The sequence below is a fragment of the Idiotropiscis lumnitzeri genome, unplaced genomic scaffold (assembly GCF_059441095.1).
Source record: "Idiotropiscis lumnitzeri isolate Australia: NSW breed Sydney's pygmy pipehorse unplaced genomic scaffold, RoL_Ilum_1.0 HiC_scaffold_114, whole genome shotgun sequence".
NCBI lineage: Eukaryota > Metazoa > Chordata > Actinopteri > Syngnathiformes > Syngnathidae > Idiotropiscis > Idiotropiscis lumnitzeri.
The window spans coordinates 593,661-611,234 of NW_028283652.1; the positions used below are offsets into that span (position 1 = coordinate 593,661).

A 17,574-nucleotide genomic window follows, 5' to 3' on the forward strand; every position below is an offset into this window, starting at 1 on the left:
AGTTTTGGGGAATATTACACATTACTCTGTAGCAGTAGTCTATACTCACAAGTGTACTGTCCTCCTCCTCACTGCTGTCTTGACTATAATCTTTTAGATAACCCGGTGGTCTATGCTCTCGAGTAGGATATCTCCCACTGCTTGGGACCTGTGGTGTCCCTTTAGGGTGCTTGTCATCATCGTCCTTCTGTAGTTTTGAACCACCAGTTTTTATGTCTGTGCTCACACTTGGTTGTGTGGTGTCTTTGACTTCACAACTCACTCTAGGTTCCAGTTCTAACTCATAAGTCTGAGTTTCGTCTTCACATGTTGTCCTGGTGACAAACTTTACCAGTCTATGCTTTTGTACTTTTCTGTCGCTGGGATAATAAACTAGAAAGGCTGGACTGCCTTTGTCGTGCCCCACAAAATGTCCTTTTTCGCATCTAGAGTCTAGTTTACCCCTGTCTTGTTGATAGGCATAGCATATTGACCCGAATTTGTGCATCCTAGATAAGTTACACATTTTCCCTGTCAGTGCTGTGTATGGTGTGGTGCCAGTATGCTTATTAAAACACCTATTTCTTGTATATGCTGCCTCCTGAACAGCATAGTGCCAGAGGCTCTTTGGTAAGTTGCAGTCAATAAGATTACATCTGGCCATCTCAAAGAGAGTACGCCATTCCCTCTCTGCTACGCCATTCTGGTGTGGGGAATAAGGGCAGGAGGTTTCATGTCTAATCTTATTCTTTCGTAGCAGTGTCTTAAAGTCTCCGTTTGTGAACTCTGTTCCATTGTCTGACCGTATGCACTTCACAGTGCCATAAGGTGCTACATCAGATAAGAACTTCTCTGTAGCTTGAAGAGCATCACTTTTTGCTTTCAAAAAATAAACAAATACAGCCCCTGTATACACATCTGTGAAAGATTGCACATACTTAAAACCATCAATGGATTTGTTGCTTATCGGACCAGCTAAATCTGTGTTCACCAGTTCTAGCGGTGTCTTTACCTTGTCAGTTGGAGTTCGGTTTCTCGTTTGGGCGAACTTGCCTTTTATGCATACATCACATTCTTTAACAAGCTTGTGTTTTGCACCACTAATGTGCATGCCAACTGTTACATTTTGCAATTTCAATATATCCTCATAGTTGCAGTGCCCCATTATCTCATGCCATGTCTGAATATCATGGCTGACTTTACACACATCGTTTTCATCACACGCTGTTTTCAAGTAGTACATTCTGTTATGCACATAAATGTCAAATGTTGCCCCATCAAGTGCCGTAAGAACGTCTTCACCTTCCTTGAAGAACACTTCGGCACCGTTAGCCGTAGCTGACTTCACAGAAAACAGTTCTTGAGGGAAGGATGGGATGTATAGGGCGTTCTTTAACGCGACTTTACACCGACGCCCCTTACTGTCGATTAAACATACCTGTGCATCTCCCTTGCCTCGTGCCAGCCCAAAAACACGTTTTCCATCTGCTAGTTCAATGCTGTGTTTCTCCGGCCTGAAATCACTCACAAAGTTCTTAAACCGTCTTTTGTCATTCATAATGTGGGACGATGCACCTGTGTCCACAATCAGTACCGTTCGTTGCAATTGCTGTGTTGTCCAGCTGGTATCCTCAGTCTCCATCCTGAAGGAGTAATCCTCACCTCCAGTTGCTCTGCTGGCGTCATCATGTTGCATTTCATGGCTGCCACCGTCATCATCTTCTCCGCCATCTTGGACGCGTGCGTAACGGGCGCTCTGTCCGCGCTTCTTCCGGCATGCTTGGTCCGCGTGTCCCGTGTGTTTACAGAAACTACACCAAACAGTCTTTGAGCAGTCATCTTTACGGTGACCCTTTTCGCCGCATCGCCAACACGCCAGCCCCGTCGGCGGTCCGCTTTTCTTCTTTTGCGCCGCCCGTGCTTTCATCACTCTCTCTTCCGCCTCCTCGGCGAGCGATCCTGTGTCTTCCGCTGCCTCGAAGTTCCGTAATTTGGCCTTGAACTCCCCCAGCGAAACGTCCGTTGAGCCGTGTGTCACCATTAACGTGAACGGCTTATATTTTTCCAGTAGCCCTCTCATAATCATTGCCATCATCAACCCTTCGCTCGGCGCTTCACCCGCGCGTCTCAGCGCCGTGATAATCTGTTCAGCTCTGATGATATATTCAGTCACAGTCTCTGTGTCCGCTTTCTTCAGCGCCGTCATCGTAACGTATAGGGAGACGATGCGGGGCCTACCTTTGCCGATATAGTGTTCTCGCAACACTCTGAGACTTTCCCGGCCCTTGTCTTTTGTGTCTCTGAATATGAGTCCTAAACTTGTGTTGTCGAGGAGTGGTGCCAGCGCACAATATGCGTCGGCATTCAGCTTGTCGTCCTGGGCCCTGGCTTCCTCTGTCAGTGGGCCGGTCGGCTCTTTCAAAATCGTCTCTTTCAAACCCACTCCGCGCATACAGCACAACATCCTCTCTTCCCAGAGCTCGTACTCATCTGCTCTCCCATCGAAGGTGGGCCACTTGCTTTTGCTTCTGTTCGCCATGGCTTGTGTGTTCGTAGCTCCGCTTTACTGTCCGTTAGCCTAGCTTTAGCTTCCCGCGGTACTCCCGCCGCTAAACTAGCTATACCTTGCAGCTAACTCGCTACCGTTGCTTCACCGTGCTAACGTGCACTTCGTTACTGCATTCAGAATCTATTCTCGCGACTCTGGGCCCATAACCTGATAAAATCCATGGTCATGTGGCATCATAGGATTATACCTTGATGCCCAGTCGCAGCAGAAGAATAATTCATTACAGTAACAAGCAGTCATACAATAACACTCAACAGTCCCGTTTTCGCCCATCTATGGATTTTTATCCGCATTTAACCATGTGTATGTGCCAACAAACCATTGTACACATTTGCTGATATTTGTCATATATCTGTGACTTCAATCATGCATTGTAGATTGTTGTTACACATTTGTGACTGTGGTTATAGTTTCAGATTCTTGTTACGTATTTTTGGATTGAAGTATTTGCCACAATAAAGACCACATGTATAAAATGCAAAATTTTGAAAGGAATTGTCGCTTACGGCCATACTACCCTGAGAACGCCCGATCTCGTCCGATCTCGGAAGCTAAGCAGGGTCGGGCCTGGTTAGTACTTGGATGGGAGACCGCCGGGGAATACCAGGTGCGGTAAGCTTTTGCACCGCAAAAATAAAAAAAACTTTTGACAAATGTAAGCAAGTATGCGAGCTGCTTTTTTATAAATTTCCACATATTCGCCTGGCAGGCTGAGAGCACAAAATGCCAACATTCCATCTACGGAGCCACATGTTGAATTATATGCTCTCATGGTATTCTTTAGTTTAAGTAATGATATATTGAATTATATGTCATTATGTAAATTTGGGTATGTGTGTATTTTGTTGAATGTCACATATATTTTCGTTACTGTCGTAAATCTCGCGTGGTTTACGTGATGACGTTTTACGTTTGTTAAAAATGCCTTTTATGGATGTTGGCTGTGGGAAGACATGTTGTGTCGAGTGACTGAAAAATAAACAGCAAGATGGAAACATCCTAAACTTGTCGTGGTGTTGTGTTGGTGCGGTGAGCCGAAAGGAAATATGGAATACGAAGCTGCAAACGCAACAGGTTATGGGCCCAGGCGCGGCACAGGAGGAGGAAGATGGCAACGGTTAGTTTTCGACGGGAATGAAAACAACTACGAACTTTGGGAGGTAAAGTTCCTCGGCCATTTGAGGTTACTCGGATTGAAAGACACTATACTGTCTACCGCCGCACCCGATCCACAAAAGAATGAAGAATGCTACGCGGAGCTAATTCAGTTTCTCGACGACACAAGCCTGTCATTGGTGATGAGAGAAGCGGCAGACGACGGCAAAAAGGTGTTAGAAATACTACGCGGCCATTACGCGAGTCAGGGTAAGCCCAGAATTATTGCCCTGTATACGGAATTAACTTCCTTAAAGAAAGAAACTGAGGAAACTATAACCGACTATGTCATTCGTGCTGAGAAGGCAGTAACCTCCTTGAGAAATGCAAAGGAGATAATAAGTGATGGACTGATAATAGCTATGATTCTGAAGGGCCTCCCAGAAACATACAAGCCTTTCTGCGTCCACACTACACAAAGCAGCGATGACTTAACGTTTGCACAGTTTAAAAGTCGGCTACGAAGCTACGAGGAGACGGAAAAGTTTGACTCTAACACAAAGACAGACAATGTAATGAAAGTAGACATATCATCGGTCGTCTGCTACGGATGTGGAAACCGTGGACATCTTGTGAGAGATTGCCGCCAAAGAGGGGTGACGAAGTGGTGCAACTACCACAGGAGTGCTACACACAGTGATGAGACATGCAGGAGAAAAACCAAGATGAAAGATGAAGCAAAACAAACGTCAGAAAGACAACAGGATCATGAGGAGGAAGAGACATTTGTGTTCAAGGTCAACCACAAATATCTCTCATACAATGCTAAAAGGAATGCATTAATGGTGGACTGTGGAGCAACATCACATGTTGTAAATGAGGAACACAAATTCACAACGTTTGATGAGACTTTCAACCCAGCAAGACATTATATGGAACTAGCAGACGGAACCAGGAAAAACAATGTTGCATTGAAAAGAGGAGATGCCAAGGTCTTCCTCCAGGACGCGAAAGGAAGATGTGTCGGTGTCACGTTGAAGAAAGCCTTGTATATACCAACGTACCCTCAAAGCATCATGTCAGTGAAAGCAGCTACGTCGGATGGAGCCATAGTAACATTCAAGGAAGGACAAAATGAACTCATAACCAAAGATGGAACAGTTTTCGACGTCGAGGAACATGAAAGACTGTACTTCGTGAGAACGGTAAATCACAACGAACAAAACTATGATGAGTCATTTACTGACATGAAGTCAAAGGACAATGCGAATCTGACTTGTGATGTCAAAACATGGCATGAAATTTTGGGACACTGTAATATGGATGATGTGTTAAAATAGCCAAATGTGGTAAAGGGCATGACAATTACAGGTAACTCTAAAGTAGAATGCAATGTGTGCACAGAGGGAAAATTCATCAATAGTAGAAATAGGACATTGAATGCAAAAGCTAATGCACCTCTTGAGATGGTGCACACTGACTTGGCAGGCCCCATTGAACCAACTAGTCAGGATGGTTACAAGTATGCAGTTTCATTCATAGACGATTTTTCAGGGGCCGTGTCTGTTTATTTTCTCAAAAGCAAAAGTGACACACTATTAGCAACAGAAAAATTCCTTGCTGACAGTACCCCATACGGCAGTGTCAATTGCATTAGATCGGATAATGGTACAGAATACACCAACAATGCCTTTCAGTCGCTCTTGAGGGATAAAGGCATTAGACATGAAACTTCATCCCCATACTCTCCACACCAAAATGGTACAGCCGAAAGACAATGGAGAACACTCTTTGAAATGGGACGGTGCCTGTTATTAGAAAAGGGGTTACCAAAAGTGCTGTGGCCTTATGCTGTCCAAAATGCTGCTCATATCCGTAACAGATGTTACAATGACAGGGTTAAAAACACTCCATATTTCATGATGACAGGAAGAAAACCAGATCTTTCCAAACTGTGGGTGTTTGGATAAGAATGTTATGTATACAAGCACAATCACAATAAATTAGATGCAAGAGGTGAAAAGGGGATTTTTGTGGGGTACAGTAAAAACAGCCCTGCATATCTGGTGTATAACCCACAAACTGAAAAAGTATCGAAACACAGACTGGTAAAATTCATCAAAAATAAGTGCATGGAAAGAGAGACACAAACAGATGAATTGGATTCAGAAATCATGGGAAGCAGGAGTACATTTTCTAACACTGAGGGTTTTGAAGATAAACCACACGATGAAGTTGGCAGTGAAAGTCATGACTTTAATGAGAACGAGGGCATGATAAATACAGATGTGTCACAGTATGATGAGGCGTCAGAAACACGAGGTGACAAAACGAAAAATGCAAGTCCTGATTACGGTATAAACCACCGTTATCCAAAAAGAGAAAAGAATCCTCCAAAATACTTAAATGATTATCTGACAGACCTCAATGACAACGATATTGCTAACACAAATGTTGATCATTGTTACAGGGCCATATGTGACGTTCCACAAACGTATAGTGAAGCCCGGATGTCGGTCGAGGCACCCGGATGGATACAAGCAATGAAGGAAGAAATTCAGTCACTCCAAGAAAATGAAACATTTGAACTGGTTTCTTAACCCGAAAGCAGGAACTTAATAGGGGGAAAATGGGTATATGCCTTGAAAGAAAATTCAGAAAGAGGAAAAGTATATAAAGCTAGATACGTTGCTAAGGGCTACAGTCAAACAGAAGGCATTGACTACCATGAGACGTTTGCTCCAACAGCTAACATCACATCTGTACGGGCTTTGATGCAGATAGCAGTCCAAAACAATCTCATCGTCCACCAAATGGATGTAAAAACAGCTTATTTGCATGCGCCGATAGATGAAGAAATCTTCTTAGAGCAGCCTGAGGGTTTTGAAAAGACATCAGAAAAAGGCGAGAAGTTGGTATATAGGCTAAAGAAATCCCTCTATGGCCTTAAACAATCTGGAAGGAACTGGTACAAGCTTCTAAATGATCACCTAGAGCAAGGAAATTTTGTGAGAAATCTATCTGATCACTGCGTATACAGGAAACAGATAGAAAATGAGGTGATCATTATTATCATTTGGGTAGATGATCTAATAGTGGCAGCAAGCAACAGTGATCTACTTAATAAATTCAAAGACACCATGAAATCCAGGTTCAATATGAAAGATTTGGGCAAAATATCGTACTTCTTGGGCATTCAGTTTGAACAAAAGGGTGAAGAAATCAAAATGAGTCAGAAAAGGTATATCGTCAAAGTGCTTGAAAGATTTGGAATGTCAGACTGTAAACCCAGATACACACCAAGTGAACCAATACTGGGGGTGAATGAAGAAAGTAATAAAAATGAGATGGCCAACCCTAAAGAGTACCGTGAGATTGTAGGTAGCCTGATTTATGCCATGACGTGTACAAGACCAGATATCAGCTGGATAGTGAGCAAATTGTCACAAACTGTCATGATCCTTGTTTTGTCATGCCACGTGTCTTTTGTTTTGTTTTCCCAGCTGACCTGTGGGCGTGGCCCCCGGCATTCTTGTCATGCCATGTGCTCACGGCCGGAGAGTCACGCCCACCGGCAGCTCAGCTGTGCCTTGTCAAGCCTTGATTACCCGGTCTATTTATGCCTCCGACGCTGACTCCTCAGCGTCGGATTATTCCTTCTCAATGCTCACGACCACGTTCCACGTCTGTGTAGTTCGCTCATTGTATTCTTGATCTGTTAGTGTTATGACCTTCGCCTCGTTCCTCGATTACGCTCTCTGCCTGTCGCTTGTCGGATTCCTTTACTCGATCTCTTTTTGTTACTTTCATCTTACCTTGCATGTGCAAGCGCTTTTTGTTCTCGTTACTGTTATGTCCCTGGAGTGGCTTTTCCCTCCAGCGCTTTCTGTTAATTCTTGTCGGCTTCGCCTCCGTAGTTTGCTTAATTTGATTCTGACAATAAACCTATTGTCAACTACCTTGTCTCCCGTGTCCGCGTTTAAGGAGTTCCATCCTCGCTGCTTTTCCGGCCACGGCTGGAAAAGCAGCCAGACCTTACACAAACACTTGCAAACCCAAAAGCATGCAATTTAGTGACTGCTAAACATGTTTTGAGATATCTAAAAGGTACCATGGATTACGAATTAATATACAAGAAAAATGATGAAGATTTAAACCTGATGGCGTTCAGTGACTCTGATTGGGCATCATCTGTAGAAGACAGACGTAGCACTACGGGCTACTGCTTCAGCATGACAAAACAAGGCCCTGCAATCTCATGGAAGTCGAAGAAGCAGCCTATAGTGGCTCTTTCAACTTGTGAAGCTGAATACATTGCTTTGGCAACCACTACACAAGAAAGCATGTATTTAATTCAGTTGTTAAATGGTATGGATCATACAACATACAGTTGCACCAGGATTTATGGAGACAATCAAGGGGCCATTGCTTTGACCAAAAACCCAGTGAATAGACAGAGATCTAAACACATTGATGTTAGGTTTCACTTCATCCGTGAAGCACTTCAAAATGGAAAAATAGACATTGCATACTGTCCGTCAGAAAACATGATTGCAGACATATTAACAAAAGCAGCATCTAGGATTAGGATTGAAAATTTTAAAACTTGGTTCTTTGGAAATTAAAGGTCATTGTTTTGAGCTGATGAGAGCAAGGGAGGGTGTTGAATTATATTCTCTCATGGTATTCTTTAGTTTAAGTAATGATATATTTAATTATATGTCATTATGTAAATTTGGGTATGTGTGTATTTTGTTGAATGTCACATATATTTTCGTGACTGTCGTAAATCTCGCGTGGTTTACGTGATGACGTTTTACGTTTGTTAAAAATGACTTTTATGGATGTTGGCTGTGGGAAGACATGTTGTGTCGAGTGACTGAAAAATAAACAGCAAGATGGAAACATCCTAAACTTGTCGTGGTGTTGTGTTGGTGCGGTGAGCCGAAAGGAAATATGGAATACGAAGCTGCAAACGCAACACCACACACAAGTCTCCTGACACGCATTTGTAAATCAGCACACGCATTTGCGAGTAGTCCGCGGCAGGACTGTAGCAAACGTCACCTGTAAGAACACAGCCAATCAAAAGGTCCCGTTTTTACAGGTCGCCCATCTACGGATTTTTGTCCGCATTTAACCATGTGTATGTGCCAACAAACCATTGTACACGTTTGCTGATATTTGTCATATATCTGTGACTTCAATCATGCATTGTAGATTGTTCTTACACATTTGTGACTGTGGTTATAGTTTCAGATTCTTGTTACGTATTTTTGGATTGAAGTATTTGCCACAATAAAGACCACATGTATAAAATGCAAAATTTTGAAAGGAATTGTCGCTTACGGCCATACTACCCTGAGAACGCCCGATCTCGGAAGCTAAGCAGGGTCGGGCCTGGTTAGTACTTGGATGGGAGACCGCCTGGGAATACCAGGTGCTGTAAGCTTTTGCACCGCAAAAAAAAATAAATAAAAAAAACTTTGACAAATGTAAGCAAGTATGCGAGCTGCTTTTTCATAAATTTCCACATATTCGCCTGACAGGCTGAGAGCACAAAATGCTAACATTCAGCGTCCCCTGCCTTTGGGTGTTGCTACAGTCTCGCCGTGGACGACTCGCAAATGCGTGTGGCAATTTGCAAATGCGGGTCTGGAGACTTGAGTGTGGCTCCGGAGCTCCACATTAAGACCAAAAGGGGACTCTCGTAGTCTACAGGTGGAGCAGACAGATGACCCGATGCAGTCCGGTTGGGTTGGTGCAGTGAGTGTTTACTAAATAAAAAGTTAATGAATCAATTTTAAAAAATGGTGTTTACTGAATGCAATAAAGGGAAGTTTAGTTAATGTGGCAATTAGCAGGTTAGAGAAGCTTCATTCATTTTTTTTAGCTTCACTGGTTATATCATTTGTTTTTATTTTATTAGTTCCACTCTATTCTTCCATTTATTCCAATTTAATTTAAATAATGTCAAATAAATGGCACATGACCATGGGTGGATCGGAGTGAACGCCACCCCTTGTTATTGGTGTATATATTGGTGGTACGGGGCTGGTATAATATTAGTGCCCCCATGTGGTCCGAACGTGTAGCTACGGAGCCACACACAAGTCTCCTGACACGCATTTGTAAATCAGCACACGCATTTGCGAGTAGTCCGCGGCAGGACTGTAGCAAACGTCACCTGTAAGAACACAGCCAATCAAAAGGTCCCGTTTTTACAGGTCGCCCATCTCCGGATTTTTGTCCGCATTTAACCATGTGTATGTGCCAACAAACCATTGTACACATTTGCTGATATTTGTCATATATCTGTGACTTCAATCATGCATTGTAGATTGTTGTTACACATTTGTGACTGTGGTTATAGTTTCAGATTCTTGTTACGGATTTTTGGATTGATTTGCCACAATAAAGACCACATATATAAAATGCAAAAGTTTGAAAGGAATTGTCGCTTACGGCCATACTACCCTGAGAACGCCCAGGTGTGGTTGGTTGAGTGATTGCAGGTGTGCCTGATTGTCACTCTGCGTGAGTGTGCAGAGGTGACAGTCAGAGCTCTATGCTCCTGGCTTATGTCTTTTTTTGTGGCAAATCTTGGTTAATCTTTTCTGAATTTTTGGGAGTTTTTGTTTAGCTTTTTTTTTCTCCTCCCAGCCTCCGTGCTGTGGAGGGGGGTTTCTTTTGTTTCTTCTCCCCATCCCCCCCCTTCTTTCTCCCGGATCCAGGTTCAATGGACTCATTAGGACAAACCATGGAGCAGTCATTGAATCGAGTGCCTGATGGCATGCTGGCGGCGACCAAGAGACAAGGTTTGAACAGCGATGGAATGGTGAGCAATGTTGTGACTGAGAGCATAATTTTTGATAAAGACCTCACGGTATTTCTGGACATAGACAATGGTGATGAGATCACTCCTTTATGGTTAATTAGGGGAATTAAGGAAGTGTGTGGGCAGATTAAGGCCTGTCGGAGGATTTCCTCTGACAAATTTGAAATAACAGTTAGCTCTATTCAAGCGAAGAAGAAGCTACTTGATGGCTTCCGGATGGGCGCGGCGCGGATACATGGTCGGGAGATAACAACCGACGAAATGGTCGTATCCTTTCTACACCTGCCGGCATATATTGAAGACTCCGAAATATATGATAAACTTCAGTCCTGGGGCGTATCGGCGACCTCCAATGTACGGAGGAAAATGTGGCCGGGCACCGATGTAGCTGACGGGACCCGCTTTGTTAAAGTAAGATTTACTGACACTGTAAAATCTTTACCATATTCTGCTCGCTTCATCACTGCCTCAGGGCCTGAATATTTCAGGGTGATCCATGATCGACAGGTCAAAGTGTGTAGAGGTTGCCTTTCCCCGGAACATGTGTACAGGGATTGTCCGGAATTCTTGTGCCGGAATTGTGGCAAGCAGGGGCATTATGCCAGAGAATGTAATGAGACTCACCTTCGTCGTTGTGGTGTGTGCAGACAATACCCTGTCCTTTGTGTTTGTGGCGAGGATATTTCTGTGGCCGCACCGATAGAAATGGAAGACAGTCCCACTATCGCAAAGCCGGTTGTCCGCCTGCCAGAAACAAACCTTTCAAAAGCTCACCTGTTTGAGAATAGTGAGATGAGCTCTGATACAGTGCTGTGTGGGACAAGGGTGCCTGTAGTGGAGGGAGTTATAGGTCAAAATCCTAGCTCTACTCACGAACGAGGCGGGGGGGTGCGCATCGCCCTACCCCTGATCCCATGTCGACCGGGGCCGAACCTTTGAAGGGGGTGAGTGTTGGGCAGATTCCACTCTCTGCCCCTGAGAGGGGGGGGACAACTATGGAAAGTTGTATCCCTAGGCCGGGGAAGAAACAACATCCAGAAAGGATCAGCAGTATCAATTTTTCCCTGCCGACCTCCCTAAATGCCTCGTGCACCGGCGATACGGGAGAGAGCGAGATATCTGCGGTGGGGAGGAATGTTGGTCAGCCTGAAGGCTCATCATTGCCCCAAATGATGCCGCAATGCCACATGGCAGAAGCCCCCTTACCGGTCGACAAGTGTCATGACAGTTGTAAATTGTCTGATGACAAAATGGAACACAGCACAGCGGAACCCAAAAAGAGGCAATCTGAAGGCTTGAGAAAAGGAAGATCGAAGAAGTCTAAGTGATAAGCCTCTTCCCCTCCTATCTTTATAATGACTGTTCTCCTTGTGTCAGCTAATGCCTGCGGGCTGCGGAGCAACCTCAAAATTGACAACATTTTACAGAACACAAAGTGGGATGTTCTTTGTCTGCAAGAGACCTGGTGGAGCCAAGAGCATGTTGACAAGATTCGTCGCATGGTACGTGGATCTGTACATGTAGCCCTCGGCTCCCCCAGGTCTTGTGGCGTAGCAATCCTGTCTAGGACCTGTGCACTGGGCCACCCCAACCAGGTGCATGCTGATCCGGGGGGCAGATTTATAGTGGTAGACTTTAATGGCTCATTGCCTCTCCGACTCATCAACCTCCATGCACCAAACCTGGAGCTAAAAAGACGAGACTTTTTCTTACATGTGTTTTCTTTTGTCAAGAATAGAACAATCATGACTGGCGACTTCAATGTCGCCCTGAGTAAATTGGACATTAGTGTCAACAACACCTACAAAAATGATGTCAGCAGAAATTGTCTACTGAACTTGATCAACAACAACAATATGTTAGAAATCTGGAGAACCCTAAACCTCAGGGGGAGGGCTTTCTCGCGCAAACAAATAGTACTGGGCACGCTTAAACAATCGCGCATTGACTTGTGCTTAGCGTCTGCTTCCCTTGCGCAGAGACTGGACAATCCCAAGTACACATGGTCTGGACAGAGTGATCACGCGCTACTGTCGTTTGATCTATGTCTATACAAAAGCAGGCGGACCGGTGGTCTCTGGGTCTTCAATAATTCGCTTCTAGAAGATGAGAGCTTTATTTCAAAAGTAAACTATTTTCTTGATGGGATAAAGGAGGAGTCTAAGTATGTAGACAGGATCACAGACTGGTGGGAAAGTGTCAAACTACGTTTAAAAAAAATTGTCAATTAATCATTGTAGAGCTAAGTCTTGGGAGGAAAAATTAGAGGAGAACACTGTGAGAGACCAATTGCTGAAAATAACTCTATCTGCGGCGATAACACGTGGGCCTGTGGACCCGTTATTTTTCTCGCTGCAACATAAACTCGAGCTGCTTGAAGCAAAGAAGTGTAGAGGGGCAGCCCTGAGGGCCAAAGCTCAAAATGCTGTAGAGGGCGAGCGATCAACAGTGTACTTTTTGGGACTGGAAAAAAATAAACAAGGAAAAGCATATATATCTAAATTGTGGTCTCACAAATCTCACGCGATGGTCACGGACATTGATGACATTTTAGAAGAGGTCGAATTTTTCTATACTGATCTCTTCAAATTCCGACAACCGTTGACAGATCATGCCACAGAGGCCATAGCCGCCTTAAACCGTGTACTGAGTGTGGACGATAAAGACATGTGCGACAACTCAATGTCCGAATTCGAAATCACAAAGGCAATCCAAGATCTAAATAATAAAAAAAGCCCAGGTTGCGATGGTCTAACGGCTGAGTTCTTTAAGGCTTTTATGAAAAAGCTGTCACCTATCTTGCTCAATTTGTTTCATCACATGGAAAAAAAAGATCTGGTCCCTTCATCATTTTGCGAAGGTACCGTTACGTTAATACACAAGAAAGGTGCGTCTGAACAATTGAGCAACTATAGACCGATTAGTCTTTTGAACACTGACTATAAAATCTTAGCCAAAGTTTTAGCAGCTCGTCTCAAAAAAGTAATAGGTACCATCATCTCCGAAACGCAGTCATATAGCATTCCGACAAGGGATATTTCAGACACTATTTTAAGTATAAAGTATTTAACTAAACACATGGCTGCCTCGTGCGGAATTCATGTCAGCCTCGATTTCGAAAAAGCCTTTGATAGGGTGGAGCACTCTTTTTTATGGAAGGTGCTTGACAAATTTGGATTTGGGTCTTCCTTTACCAATTGGATAAAACGTCTGTATGCAAACGCAGCCAGTAAAATCAAAGTGAACGGACTACTGACAGGACCTGTTAAATTGGGAAGGTCAGTGAGACAGGGGTGCCCCCTGTCCTCACTACTCTTTAGCCTTGTTGTAGAACCACTTGCGGCCCTCCTCAAACAAAATAACAGCATAAAAGGCATTTGGACACCAAGTGGACGCGAAGTTAAGATTCTACAGTATGCGGACGATACAAACCTGTTTGTCAGAGACGTGGAGAGTCTAAGTGTAGCTCTCAACGAGCTCAACATTTTCTGCCAAGCCTCGGGTGCAAAAGTCAATTTTGATAAGTCCACCATGGCCGTTTTTGGTACCACCAGCGCTGTGCCAAAGACCTGGGGTTTTAAAGAGGCCACACTCAGCCAAAAAATCCTTGGTGTTTGGATTGGGGAGAACACTTCTCGTTGTGATGAACAGCTATGGGAAACAGTTTTACCACAAGTAAAATCCACTTTAGATATGTGGAAATTCCGGAATTTAACTCTGAAAGGGAAAATATTGGTCATCAATAACCTGTGTATTTCAAAATTAATTCACTCACTGACTGTCACTCACATGTCCGCGAATGTTTTAAATAGATTAAATTTAACTTTTAATTATTTCATGTGGAAGAGGGAAAGAGGTTTCATTGGGCACTATACCTTGATCGGTGATGTCCAAGCAGGTGGCTTAAATTTGACAGACATTGGCACAAAAAAGGCTGCACTACGCTTGAAGCTGCTCAGAAAGTTTTTAAATCCTGCCTTCTCAGCTCCCTGGAAGGATTTTCTTCTGCCAATTTTAGAGGGTCTAGGCTGCTACGGCGTCTTCAATCTCTGCCAGATGTTGCCTCGCACGATGTTCCCCCCTCTGGACCCCTTCGAAAAAGAAATCTTAGAGGCGTGGTGGGCATTGCGGCCATGGGTTAGGACAGAGCCAATGTCACTCCATCAACTGCAGAACATTCCACTTAGGTTCAATCCCGATCTCCTGGGCGGTGAGCCAGGGAGTGGGGAAAGGATGTTAAGTGGGGTTTTAGATAGTGCACACATCAGAACAATGGGTGATTTATTAGACCAGAAAGGGAATTTTAACATTGAACGCATTCGCACCTTGTTTCGCTTCCACAAAGTTCCCTTTCGAAGGGCCACTGTGTTGCGCTCAGTGGGAAAAATCAGAGACTCCGTGCATTGCCACTGGGGGCACCTTCTGGGGCGGATGTCACAGAGTGAAGACACCACCACGAAGTCAGATTTAAATTATGTGCTGACCTTTGGGGCTCGACCGACTAGACTGGCAGAGTGCACAACAAAACTACTCTATCATGTGTTGCTAACCAAAATACTGAAAAAGCCAACAGCAGAAAACGCGTGGCGTCAGGCATACCCCACCCTGGCTCCCTCGTCCATCTGGGCTGACATGTTTAACTGGTGTACTCCACCCAAGGTAAGTAACACTGATTTTAAAATAAGACACAGGATAATCTTTCCATGTACAACGCTGCATGCTTTTCTACCAAGTGCCTATGACAGGACATGTCCAGTGTGCGGAGAGGAACCGGAGGATTTTCACCATCTCATTCTCCAATGCCGAGTCGTGCGACATTTCAGATCCAGACTAGAAGATCTCATTGCCAGGAGGCTGGGGGTGAAACTCCCCTCGCCGGTAGTCGGTGGTGGCGGTGACCAGAATTCCTGGCTTCTCCTGTTCGGTATCATCCCTTCACCATGGAAAGGCCTAAATGTCAAAGCCCTCAAGCTGCTCTTGGCCATAGCACGTCATTCCATCGTCATCACAAGAAACATCCACCTGCATGAAAAAAGGAAAGGCGATCACTGGTCCATCTTCAAATCGTTGGTCATCTCCCATCTCACCCATCTTCAGGAACATCGACCCCAACGTTTTCAAGACGACTTGGCAGTAAACAACGGACTAGTAACTTTCTCTGCTGACAACAGTCTGGACTTTCATTTTTAAAATGCATCCTTGGTTACGACTGTCTATCGTTGGACATCCCTACTGATGTTTGTTCACGAATGTTTGGATCTTGAGTCAAACCTCTATTTGTACAGATGTTTTTATTACAATAATAAAAAAAAAAAAAAAAAAAAAAAAAAAGAACGCCCGATCTCGTCCGATCTCGGAAGCTAAGCAGGGTCGGGCCTGGTTAGTACTTGGATGGGAGACCGCCTGGGAATACCAGGTGCTGTAAGCTTTTGCACCGCAAAAATAAAAAAAACTTTTGACAAATGTAAGCAAGTATGCGAGCTGCTTTTTTATAAATTCCCACATATTCGCCTGACAGGCTGAGAGCACAAAATGCCAACATTCAGCGTCCCCTGCCTTTGGGTGTTGCTACAGTCTCGCCGTGGACGACTCGCAAATGCGTGTGGCAATTTGCAAATGCGTGTCTGGAGACTTGAGTGTGGCTCCGGAGCTCCACATTAAGACCAAAAGGGGACTCTCGTAGTCTACAGGTGTAGCAGACAGATGACCCGATGCAGTCCGGTTGGGTTGGTGCAGTGAGTGTTTACTAAATAAAAAGTTAATGAATCAATTTTAAAAAATGGTGTTTACTGAATGCAATAAAGGGAAGTATAGTTAATGTGGCAATTAGCAGGTGTGGAGAAGCTTCATTCATTTTTTTTAGCTTCACTGGTTATATCATTGGTTCTTATTTTATTAGTTCCACTTTATTCTTCCATTTATTCCAATTTAATTTAAATAATGTCAAATAAATGGTACATGACCATGGGTGGATAGCAGTGAACGCCCCCCCAAGTTATTGGTGTATATATTGGTGGTACGGGGCTGGTATAATATTAGTGCCCCCATGTGGTCCGAATGTGTAGCTACGGAGCCACACACAAGTCTCCTGACACGCATTTGCAAATCAGCACACGCATTTGCGAGTCGTCCGCGGCAGGACTGTAGCAAACGTCACCTGTAAGAAAAGGTCCCGTTTTTACAGGTCGCCCATCTACGGATTTTTGTCCGCATTTAACCATGTGTATGTGCCAACAAATCATTGTACACATTTGCTGATATTTGTCATATATCTGTGACTTCAATCATGCATTGTAGATTGTTGTGACACATTTGTGACTGTGGTTATAGTTTCAGATTCTTGTTACGTATTTTTGGATTGAAGTATTTGCCACAATAAAGACAACATGTATAAAATGCAAAATTTTGAAAGGAATTCTCGCTTACGGCCATACTACCCTGAGAACGCCCGATCTCGTCCGATCTCGGAAGCTAAGCAGGGTCGGGCCTGGTTAGTACTTGGATGGGAGACCGCCTGGGAATACCAGGTGCTGTAAGCTTTTGCACCGCAAAAAATAAATAAATAAAAAAAACTTTGACAAATCTAAGCAAGTATGCGAGCTGCTTTTTTATAAATTTCCACATATTCGCCTGACAGGCTGAGAGCACAAATTGCCAACATTCAGCGTCCCCTGCCTTTGGGTGTTGCTACAGTCTCGCCGTGGACGACTCGCAAATGCGTGTGGCAATTTGCAAATGCGTGTCTGGAGACTTGACTGTGGCTCCGGAGCCACACATTAAGACCAAAAGGGTACCCTTGGAGTCTACAGGTGTAGCAGACATATGACCCGATGCAGTCCGGTTGGGTTGGTGCAGTGAGTGTTTACTAAATAAAAAGTTAATGAATCAATTTTAAAAAATGGCGTTTACTGAATGCAATAAAGGGAAGTATAGTTAATGTGGCAATTAGCAGTTGTGGAGAAGCTTCATTCATTTTTTTTAGCTTCACTGGTTATATCATTGGTTCTTATTTTATTAGTTCCACTTTATTCTTCCATTTATTCCAATTTAATTTAAATAATGTCAAATAAATGGTACATGACCATGGGTGGAT

The 17,574-nt window shown here is 43.9% G+C and overlaps 2 non-coding genes and 1 pseudogene across 2 annotated transcripts; all 3 read left to right on the forward strand.

The window, feature by feature from the left end:
- Positions 1–3,048: 3,048 nt before the first annotated feature.
- On the forward strand, positions 3,049–3,167 carry LOC148315507 (5S ribosomal RNA). Its single transcript, XR_015841183.1, has one exon. It is a non-coding gene; the product is annotated as a 5S ribosomal RNA (ribosomal RNA).
- Positions 3,168–8,986: 5,819 nt separating this feature from the next.
- On the forward strand, positions 8,987–9,095 carry LOC148315508 (5S ribosomal RNA; annotated as a pseudogene).
- A 7,806-nt stretch (positions 9,096–16,901) lies between these two features.
- LOC148315509 (5S ribosomal RNA) lies at positions 16,902–17,020 on the forward strand. The gene has a single exon (XR_015841046.1). It is a non-coding gene; the product is annotated as a 5S ribosomal RNA (ribosomal RNA).
- Positions 17,021–17,574: the final 554 nt, after the last annotated feature.